The sequence below is a fragment of the Cnephaeus nilssonii genome, assembly GCF_951640355.1.
Source record: "Cnephaeus nilssonii genome assembly, chromosome: 22".
NCBI classification, from domain to species: Eukaryota; Metazoa; Chordata; class Mammalia; order Chiroptera; family Vespertilionidae; genus Cnephaeus; species Cnephaeus nilssonii.
The window spans coordinates 14,023,729-14,034,435 of NC_137093.1; the positions used below are offsets into that span (position 1 = coordinate 14,023,729).

Sequence of the window (10,707 nt, forward strand, 5' to 3'; positions counted from 1 at the left end):
CCAATGCACTCCCTTTCTCCCAGTTTGGACCTCCCATCCCTACTTAGAACCCGAGCTGTCACCCTCCCAATTCATCATTGTATTCCTGTGTGCCCTCTGCAACCTCAGGAAGAAAAAAGCATCTCTGCGCCAAGCAGCCAACCCTGCCCTGCATGGGCCGGAACCTTCCTAGGCCTGGGCCTGCCTGGTGAAAGAACCCTGGCTCTCCCACACCTATCCATCTGTTGGTCTCTCTCGTTTCCATCCTCACCATGCCTGGCACTGAGGAATGTGGGCCCTTCTCCTGGGCTGGACAGCGCTCTATCAAGGAGCGGGTCAGATGCACTTGCCTCCCACAAGGCCAGAGCCAGCGCCTGGGACACTGGAACTTTCTCTGCTCCGAGGAGACCCCGGGCCCCCAAGAGTAGAATAACTTGCCCAAAGCCCCATAGCAAGTGCCTCCACTTCAGGGCAGACCACTGCCCCAGCCCTCCTGCAACCGCCATGCAGGAAACCGCGGGGATCTGAGCTCACAAGCGCCACCACAACAGGAATCCGACCCACCTACGGCTACGCCAGGCGCCCACGGAAAGGGTCCACGAATCTGCAGCCAGAGACCTTGCGAACGCGTCTCCCTCCAAGGCCGAGAGTCCCAGTGTCACCTAGAAAGTGGAGAACAAGACCGGCCGCCGTGAGGCGAGGCGGGGGACTACCTCTGGGGACGCAGACGGCGGGAACCACCCGAAAACGATTGCAGACGCCCCCTCAGCCCCGGCGCGGATGGACAAACTGAGGCCCGTTGGCCGGAAGGCCAGCGGGGACCCAGTCCGGGGACTCCGAGGACGGGGATTTGGGAAGGGACGGAGGGCGGAATCCCAATGCCGGTCGCCCGGGTTCTCGCCGCCCCACTGACCCTAGAGCCGAAGATAGTGACTCCAACTCGGAGCCGTGAGGACCTCAGGGCCCCACCGCGTTGTGCAGCCACACCCCCTGCGTGCGCACAGCCTCCCGTACGTCGCCGCACCGGCGCTCGGCGCACCCTACGCCGGCCGCCCCACCGGGCCGCGCCTGCGCCGTGCGCCCTGGGGTCGCGGCCGCGCGGAAGTTCCCAGGTCCCGCCAGCGAGGCAGCGCGGCGCGAGGGCTGATGGGATCGCGCTCAGCCCTGCGCCGCGCCAAGTGCCACGAGAGCACACAGGGCCGCGTGCGCAGGCGCGGAGTGGCGGGAGCGGGCGGGGCTACGCGGGTGGTGCTGCCCGGGCGGGTGGTGCTGCCCGTGCGGGCGGGCGGGCGGGGAACACACGTGAGGAGGACTGAGCAGCTAGCGGGTGGGGCCGCGGCGCCCACCTGGCTCCCGCAGAGACGCAGTTCTTGATGCCCCTGGAGCCCGGGTTTACCACCTCGAATCGGCGGGGCACTGGGGGCTGCGGACACCAGGGCGGGCTTGGGCGAAGAGGGGCCGCGGCGCTCCTCTGCAAAGCCCCTCTCACCATCCGGTGCCCCGTGTTAAAAGGGCCAGGTTCTGGGCGGGCAGCTCTGCCCCCAAGGACCCTCCACCTGCGGGCTGGCAGGCGGGGCCTGTGGGTTTCTCGTCGTTGGTGGGTTTATGCTGTTCTACCCCAGCCGAGGACAATGAGGGCAGGCTGCCAAGGCAGCCCCGGAGTGGCGTGCCCAGTCAGCGCCCAGGGACATTGGGGACGCCGGTGGAGGACGGGATGGGGGGCTCCTCGCGGGCACAGCGCATGCCTCCTCCCCGCGCCCTCACGGTGCCTGGATCAGAGGTGGGAGAAGGTGCCAGCCCCCAGCGCAAGGACCTGACGTCCCGTGGGCCAAGGACCTGGATGCAGGCCAGGGGTTACTGGGGCCACGGACAGCCGAATTCACTGGAAAAATGAATTTTTTCTCAAGGCGAACACACGTAACACATCAGCTCCCTTTCTGCCCTGGTCTAGTGACTCCTTTCATGAAAGGGTCTCTGAAATGTTATCTGCATTTACACCCAAACTCACTCTCTTTGATCTCTGAGACGCAAATCAAAGATCACATTGTACCTTCCCCGGGTCTGTGGGGCTTTCAGCAGCCTCCGCCAAAAATAATAAAAGTGGCACCCGGCCAGGAAACGCCTCCTTGAAGCGTGAATGAAACTTGTATTTTTCGGTTGTATCTTTCCTAATTGACCTGATAATTTAAACTTCCTGCCTCAAAGGAGAGGGGGAGTTTCCGACAATTTGGCTTACCTCAGGCACTAGGCAGCTAAGGCCAACGCAGGGCCCGGGCCCATCAGCAGGCTTGTGTGAAAGACTAATTCAACCGGGCCAGGCCATCAGAAAACAACTGTTTAGGTCCAAATTGCGTTTCCCCCCCACTCAGGCCATCTAAGTATATGTATTTTTTTAATTGCGGTAAAATACATAACATAATATTTACCATTGTAACCATGTGTAGGCTCAGTGGCACTAATTACATTCACATTGTTGTGCAGCCCTTCACCGCTATCCAGCTCTAGGACTTCATCACCCCAAACAGAAACTGTCCCCATTAAACACTTAACTCCTCAACAGCACCTCTTCCCGCAGCCCCTAGTAACCTCTAGTCTACTTGTCTATATTAACTTGCCTGTTCTAGGTGCCTTGAATAAGTGGAATCACACATTATCATTTCACTTAGAATAGTATTGCTTTTAATCCTCACCCGAGAATTTGTTTATTGACTTGAGAGAGAGAGAGAGAGAGAGAGATCGATCAGTGTGAGAGAGACACATTGATTGGTTGCCTCACATACTGGTACACTCCCCAATCAGGGATTGAACCTGCAATCTAGGTATGTGCTCTGATGGGGAATTGAACCCACGACCTTTCAGTGTATGGGATGATGCTCCAACCAACTGAGCCACTCTGGCCAGGGCTAGAATAGTTTGAAGGTCCATCCATGTTGTAGCATCTATCAGAATTTTGTGTCTTGCCGAAACCGGTTTGGCTCAGTGGATGGAGCGTCGGCCTGAGGACTGAGGGGTCCCAGGTTCGATTCCGGTCAAGGGCATGTACATTGGCTGCGGGCACATTCCTGGTGGGGGGTGTGCAGGAGGCAGCTGGTCGATGTTTCTCTCTCATCGATGTTTCTAGCTCTCTCTCCCTCTCTCTTCCTCTCTGTAAAAAATTAATAAAATATATTTTAAAAAAAAAGAATTTTGTGTTTTTTTAAGGCTGAATAATATCCCATTATGTGTACACTAGAGGCCCGATGCACGAATTCATGCACAGATGGGGTCCCTCAGCCTGGCCTGAGATCGGGGCTGATGGGGGTGCCGACTGGCTGGGGGAGGGACCGCAGGAGGTTGGCCAGCTGCCCCCCCCCCAATCAGGGCCAATCGGAAGGGGGGGGCAACTGTGGGGGAGGGACCACGGGAGGTTGGCCTGCAGCAGGAGGTTGGCTGTGGGAGTGCACTGACCACCAGGGGCAGCTCCTGTGTTGAGCGTCTGCCCCCTGGTGGTCAGTGCGTGTCATGGGGACCGGTTGAGTGGTCAATCGGTCACTTAGGCTTTTATATATGTAGACACTACATTTTGTTTATCCACTTATCTGTTAATGGACACTTGGGTTGCTTCCATCTTTTGGCTAATGTGACTAATGATGTTATGAACATGGGTGTACAAATATCTGAGTACCTGCTTTCACTTTTTTAGGTATATACGCAGAGGTGGAATTGCTAAATCATATGGTAACCCTATGTTTAACTTTTTTCAGGACTACCAAACTGTTCCACAGCAGCTGCACCCACCAGCAATGCAGTTTCTAATTTCTCCAAACCCTCACAATCATTTGTTCTCTTCTGCTTTTTTTATTAATATTTTTAAAAATGGATTTTGTTGCCGAAACCGGTTTGGCTCAGTGGATAGAGCGTCGGCCTGCGGACTCAAGGGTCCCGGGTTCGATTCCGGTCGGGGGGCATGTACCTTGGTTGCGGGCACATCCCCAGTGGGGGGTGTGCAGGGGGCAGCTGATCGATGTTTCTCTCTCATCGATGTTTCTGACTCTCTATCCCTCTCTCTTCCTCTCTGTGAAAAATCAATAAAATATATTTTTTTAAAAAATGGATTTTGTTAAATTTATCTCTAAACATTTTAAGGGTTTAGATACTATTGTAAATAGTATTTAAAATATTTTTATTTTCCAGTTGTTCTTTGCTAGTATATAAAAATAGAATTGACATTTTATCGTATGCTTTTGCTAAGTTCACTTAATATTTCTAGTAGTTGTTTTATAGATTCCTTAAGATTTTCTATATACACAACCATCTACAAATAAAGACAATTGTTCTTCTTTCTTTTATATATATAACATTTGTATATTTATATAGATGTATGTATACACACACACACACACACAACTAGTATGACTTTTTTTTTTTTGCCTGTTGCAGTGGCCAAAACTTTCAGAAAAGTGGTAGGAGTAGGCATCCTTGACCTATTCTAAAGCTTAGAAGGGGAGTGTTTGATCTTCCACTATGAAGTTTGGTGTTAGCTGTCAATGTTTTTCATAGATGCCTTTATTCAGTTAAAGGAGTTTCCTTTGAGTCCTAGTTTGCAGAAGTTTTGTTTTTTTATAAATGGGTGTGGAATTTGGTCAAATGCTTTTACACCATCTTTGCTATGATCACAATATTTTTGTTCATTCTGTTAATGTGATAAATTACAAGGATTGAATGTTGAACGTAAAACCACTTGCATTCCTGGGATAAACCCCACTTGGCCATAATGAATTCTTTGCATGTATTGCTAGGTTTGAGCACTCACATTTTGTTAAGGACCTTGGTCTACCTACTTAAGGGATATTGGTTATTTTCTTTTCCTGTAACATCTTTGTCTTGTTTTGAAATCAAGGTAATACTGGCCTGATAAACTGACTTGGGAAGTGTTTTTTCTCCTCTACTTTCTGAAATAACTGGTGTAGGGGTAGCATTATTTCTTCCTTAAGTGTTTCCTAAAATTCATCAGTGAAAACATGTAGGCCTGGAGTCTTCTTTATGGGATACCTTTAATAAAGAACTTAATTCCTTTAAGAGATGTAAAGCTATTCATATTTTCTACTTCTTCTTGTAAAAGTAAAGGAATCTGTCCATTTCTAACTTGTCTAATGTATTGAATTAAATTTGTTCATAATATTGCCTTAGTATCTTTTTTAAAAATATATTTTTATTGATTTCAGAGCGGAAGGGGGAGAGAGAGAAAGAGAGATAGAAACATCAATGATGAGAGAGAATCTTTGATTGGCTGCACTGAGCCCACAACGCGGGCATGTGCCCTTGACCAGAATCGAACCTGGGACCCTTCAGTCCCTAGGCCGACACTCTATCCACTGAGCCAAACCAGCTAGGGTGCCTTATTATCTTTTTAATGCTTGTAGGCTCTGTAACAGCTATAAATATGTTTAAGTACTTAAAGGAAAATGTGGTCATAATGAATGAACAGAGGGAATTTAAGCAGAGAAATGGAAACTGGAATAGACAACCAAATGAAAATTCTAGAGCCAAAAAATACAACAACAAATGTAAAGGTAACTGGGTGGACTTTAACTGATCTTACAAGCAAATTGGAGATGGCAGAAGAAAGGGTCAATGAACTTGAAGACACATTTAAAAAGAATTATCCAATCAAAAGAATATGAGAGTAAAGCTACAGGTAATGTGAACCTGAGAAACCATATTAGAAAGTCTAATATAATGGTGCCTCTGAAGAAGAGAGAGAGAATGGGGCAGAAAAAAAATATTTGAAGAAATAATGACCTAAAAGTTCTTTAATTTTGGATCAACTTACAGATCCAAGAATCTCAGCAAATCCCAAGCAGTATTAAGCATGAAGAAAACACACCTAGGCATGTCATAGTCAAACTCTTGAAAACCAAAGATAAAGAGAAAACCTTGAAAACAGCCAGAGAAATACATTGCATATGTCTGACTTCACATTAGAAAAAAACATAGATCAGAAGCAATGAAACAAAATTTAGGTGCAGAAAAGAAAAGTGCCTAGCCAGCATTGCTCAGTGGTTGAGCGTCAACTATGAACCAGAAGGTCACGGTTATTCCCAGTCAGGGCACATGCAGGGTTGCAGTCTCGATCCCCAGTGTGGGGCATCCAATCAATGGTTCCAATCAATGATTCTCTCTCATCATTGATGTTTCTCTTTCTGTCCCTCTCCTTTCCTCTCTGAAATCAATACACATTAAAAAAAAAAAGGCAACTAAGAAATCTATGTACAGTAAAAATATTTTAAAATGAGGGAGAAATGAAGACATTTTCAGATAAATGACAGCTGCGGTAATTCCTCATCAAAGAACTCTCACTATAAGAACTGCTATAGGAAGTTCTTCAGGCAGCAGGTCTCACAGCGGCCCTTGGTGGGTGGGTGGGTGGGGATGGGGGGGTCAGAGCTTGTCTGAGCTGGTGAAGGCAATACTCATTCACGCCGTGCCTGGGCCTCCTGGGGCAGCCTCCCGCCCTGATGTGCTCAGGCACCAGGGAGCTGACGGGTAACACACCTTTTGAGAGATGTAAGGTGCTGGCTGGGGCTCTGACTTGCAAGGAGTGGGCTGATGTGAACCACATTCTCCATTTATACACCTTCTCCCCAAGACTTTGAAAATCAAACACTCCCCCAGCCATGGAAACCCAACCTCTGCTCATTGTTAGGACTTTATTATTATAATCACTCGCCCAATTCCAGCCACCACGGGCTGAACAAGGAGTCATTAGAGCCCTTTGGAGGTCTTGTCTCCCATCACCCTCTCCCACAGGCAAAGGCCTGGCACTGAGGCCTTGGTGGGCAAGGAGGCAGTGTGGCTGCACACTGTGCCCCATGGGGACTTCTGGGGAGTCTGGGCATCGGTTTTCTCACTCATCAAGTGGGAGGCCCCTCCCCCCCAAAAAAACACACACCACACATTCGTATGTTGCTTTGATCTCACATTCTGTCTCCTATCTCGACCCTGGTAGTTCAGGAGCTAATTGCATCTGATCTGGGGAAATTGTAGGTATGAAAATTCTTCAAACATGCTTAGACCACTAGGTGCCATTAACTGTTCTCACACAACATGCCTGCGTGCCTCTCTAATGGAACTATAAAAAGGGAGCCTGTGGGGTGCCCCATGCTGGGGTGTTCACATACGTGTGCCTCGTGCCCAGTCCCCTGGGAGCCTTGACTGGGTCAGTGGTCAGAGCAGAGAGCTGGGCCCAGCTGGCTCCTGACCCCCAGCTGGTACATAACAAGGTCACACGGTCTCTTGTTTATGGTTCCCCTTTATTCCCAAGCATTTGGTGTTATTTGATCATCAGTTGTAAGCCAAAAAGATCCTGGTTTTATTAGGGGAAAAAAGCTTAATTTCATGGCCAGATCACTGTCCCATGAAACCCTAGAGGCCAGGACCTCGGCAGGCTTGAGGTGGGCCTGCCTTGCCCGTCATTTCTGCTGTCGCCACCGGCTTTGAATTCCTGCCTGGACCAGCCAGGAGCCGAGGGCTCAGCTGTTTCCCGAGCTCACCGGGGCTCATCAGGTTGGATCTTCACCCTGTGGGTGCCCAGCTCCCTGTCCTGTCCTGGTGGGGGTTCAGCTCTAAACAGAACAGGCACGCGGGAGGGGGTCTTCTGGCTGCCCACTCAGATGGCCCTGGGAAGGCTGCAGGCCCTGGTTTGGGTTTCGGGATTAGAGAAACCCGAGCACCATAGCATGTTGGGGCTGGGATTAGGTGAGCTCAGCTCTAAGATGCTTTGCTGGGCCCCCTGGGGCCCACTCAGTGACCTCTTTGCTGGCCTTGCAGGCACAGGCACTTGGCCAAGGACCAGTATGTACAGGGCTCCTGGGGTCCACAGTGGCGGTACAAGAAATCCAAGAGACTACTGGGAACTGGGGTGGCAGATGGGGGAGGACTGGGCACAGGGCAGAGTAGGCAGCAGGTCAGGCCTGCTCAGAGCGGTTCTGCAGGGGAGAGCCCTCGACTGTCCTCCCGCAGATGTTACTTCCAGGTCTGAAGGTTGGGCCCTGGCCATCCCATGACCAAGTGCACGTGGAACAGGAAGCAGCATCTGTAAGATAGGCCCAAACCCCGTCCACCCTGTCCCCTCCCTGGGGCATCACTCCTAAAGTCACTCAGCCCTTCCTGCCTAGTGGGACGGGAATGGAGGGCAAGTGGCTCCCAGTGGGTTGTGAACAACTCAGGGAGGCAGGAGTGGCTCCTGGTGGCCACCCTTCTGTGCCCTGGCCTGGACCCCGATGTACTTATAAGAGCCAGACACCAACGTGTGCACTTCCAGTGAGTGATGTGAGCACAGGACACTGAGGCCATGCAAGGAGCCCCCTCACGTGGGTGGCCCGAGCATCTGGAGCCTGAACAGAGTCCGGAGGGCTCAGTGATGTGGCCTGGAAGCCATGGGTCTCTCAAGATGGCACAGGCCCTGTCTGGCCGACTCAGGGTCCCCTCTTGCAGGGCCCTGGGTCACTCTCACTGCAGCAGCTCTGCACCCAGTGGAGAGCGGTAGGTGAGGGGCTCAGGCCTGCGCCAGGCTGTGGAGCAGGCTGGGGCTCCCAGCTGCTGCCGGGGCTAGGTGAAGTGAGGGGTGTAGCTGAGACGCTACGGGACAAGCCACCCCAGGGTCCTCAGGGGCCAGCTCGAACCTGAAGCTGCAGGCACAGACACCCTGAGGCACAGGCACCACCTGATGCGGACCTGTTTCTCACGCGGCAACTCTGCCTGCAAGGGCCCTTGGCTCAGCAAGGTGGGCACTTCCTGAGCCAGGCCTCCCCGTCCCCCCACCTCCCCGCCATGTGAAAGCATGGCTGAAGCACGCATGGGGGCGGGTGCTCCCCGCTACTGCTGAGAAAAGCTGGGCGTCTAGGCCGGTCTGTGAGATGCTGGGAAGACACCAGCAGCCTGTGGTTTGGAGGGGACCGCAGCCAAGCATCTTGGCCACCTCCCCTGAGCTGATGTCCCCTTCTGCACCCCTGCAGTCAGTCCCCTCCTCCGGCAAGGCCCACCCCTCCCTTGCCTTGCCTATTTCAGTTTCCATCCAGCCCTCAAAAACTGCTTGTCACCCTCTTCTGTATCCCTGCCTCCCGAGGGGCCATGGGACCGCAGGGGACAGCACCTCAGCGGCTGGAAGAGGAAGAGGAGTGGGGGCCGCTGGAGGTGCCTTACCCAGCTTCCGAGCTAAGGGTGAGGCCGGGAGGGGGTGGCTTGGCCCCTGAGCGCAGCCCCTCTCCCTCCCATGTGGTTGTGCAATCTGAGCCATGAGCAGAAGTGTGCAGGAATCACCCAGGGTAATTGTAGGTTACACCAAACAATCTGAGGAATTAAAATCATATTTTCATTGCACCATAAAAACATGCAAAGGCGGCGGGAAGGCGGCCCTCAGGCCAGGTGGAGAGCACCTGGCCTGTGGCGCTCTGGCCCCTCCCTCGTCCCTAGGAGGAGGGGAGAGGGCAGGGGTGGGCCTAGAGAGGGGCCTCAGGCCAAACTGTGAGCCTGGAGCCAAGCGGCATGCTGGACAGATGACACTGCTCAGTGCTCTCAGTGAGACCCACGTGCAGAGTGAGCCCTGACTCAGGGAAGCAGCTGTCAGAACACCCTGCCCAGCTGGGACCCCAGAATCTGGTCCCCAGGCCCCACAGAGCAGTGTGTACGTGTGGGAGTCCAGGTTACTGGGCACCATGGCAGCAATTGCATACTGACACAGCCTGTGGCTCCAAGGTTGCTCCGGCGATGGCGGTCTCCAAGGCCAGGCCCTTTGTGGCAGGCTTTCAGCTGGGCCAGGCCCCTGCCCACCATTTACGAAAAAGATGTGAACCCCATGCAGGGGAGCCAGCGGGCCTGTGGAGCTTTGGGGCCACACAGGCAGCACCCCCACGAGCTGTCCCGAGCCCCGCAGGACTGGACAGTGAGGCTGGCGGTGCCCGGCACCGAGGGTGCATTGCTCTCTCCTAGGTGATGGCACAGGCCAGACAGCACAGAGCGGGCATTACAGACACGGCAGGTGCGAGGTTGGTACTGCGGAAAGGGGCGTGCAGAGAAAACCACCGGGGGGCTGGGGGTAGGCACGTGGGAGCACCCTGGCAGCCAGTGGTGGGCGATCCTGACCCTCGCCCCAGAGAGGTGCCCGGTGTGCACGGGGGCTCCCACTCAGGCAGCATCATTTCCATCATCACCAAAAGCAACAAGCCCATTTCAGGCTCCTCACTTGCCCCAAGGCAGAGACCGATCCGGCTCAAGGAATCTGAAGCCCCTGCCTACAGGGCCCCTCCTGCTGCCCTGGGGGCCCGCGTTAGCTGACCTCTGCAGACCTCGCCTTTGCCTCCACGACAGGGGCACACCCCCTCCCCGTGGAGAGGCGGCCCTCGCAGGATCCAGCATGGGGCGCGCCGCCAGCCGTGCGTTAAATGGGACACGGCTGATCTCGCGCTGCACTTGTCGAGAGGGCCCGGCCCAGCCCAGCACTTGGCATCTTAATTGGGCGTCTGAGAGCTCCTGCACACGCTTCGCACAGAGCCGAGGCTCCCGTAGGCCCATTAAGGTGCAAAGACATTCCTTTGTTTGCTGACAAGCAGGGTCCCATCCAAGGCTCCCGGGCCGGCAGACTAAGTGATGTTTTCTTAAGAAAGACATGAGATTAACCGCCACTAAAGCCCCAGCACAATGCCAGGCCCTGCCCGGCGCTGTCAGCCTATCTGTCTGCGGTGACTGACA

General features: G+C 53.3%; 1 protein-coding gene across 2 annotated transcripts in view; it reads right to left on the reverse strand.

The window, feature by feature from the left end:
- Positions 1 to 991, reverse strand: part of GNB1L (G protein subunit beta 1 like) — a 50,842-nt gene extending 49,851 nt beyond the window's left edge. For both annotated transcript variants that reach the window (XM_079762273.1, XM_079762274.1), the window contains exons 1-2: positions 893 to 991; positions 544 to 641 (exon numbers count right to left, since the gene is read on the reverse strand). The gene's annotated coding sequence lies outside the window, so the exon portion shown is untranslated. The remainder of the gene's footprint in view (positions 1 to 543; positions 642 to 892) is intronic.
- Between the last annotated feature and the right edge of the window lie 9,716 nt (positions 992 to 10,707).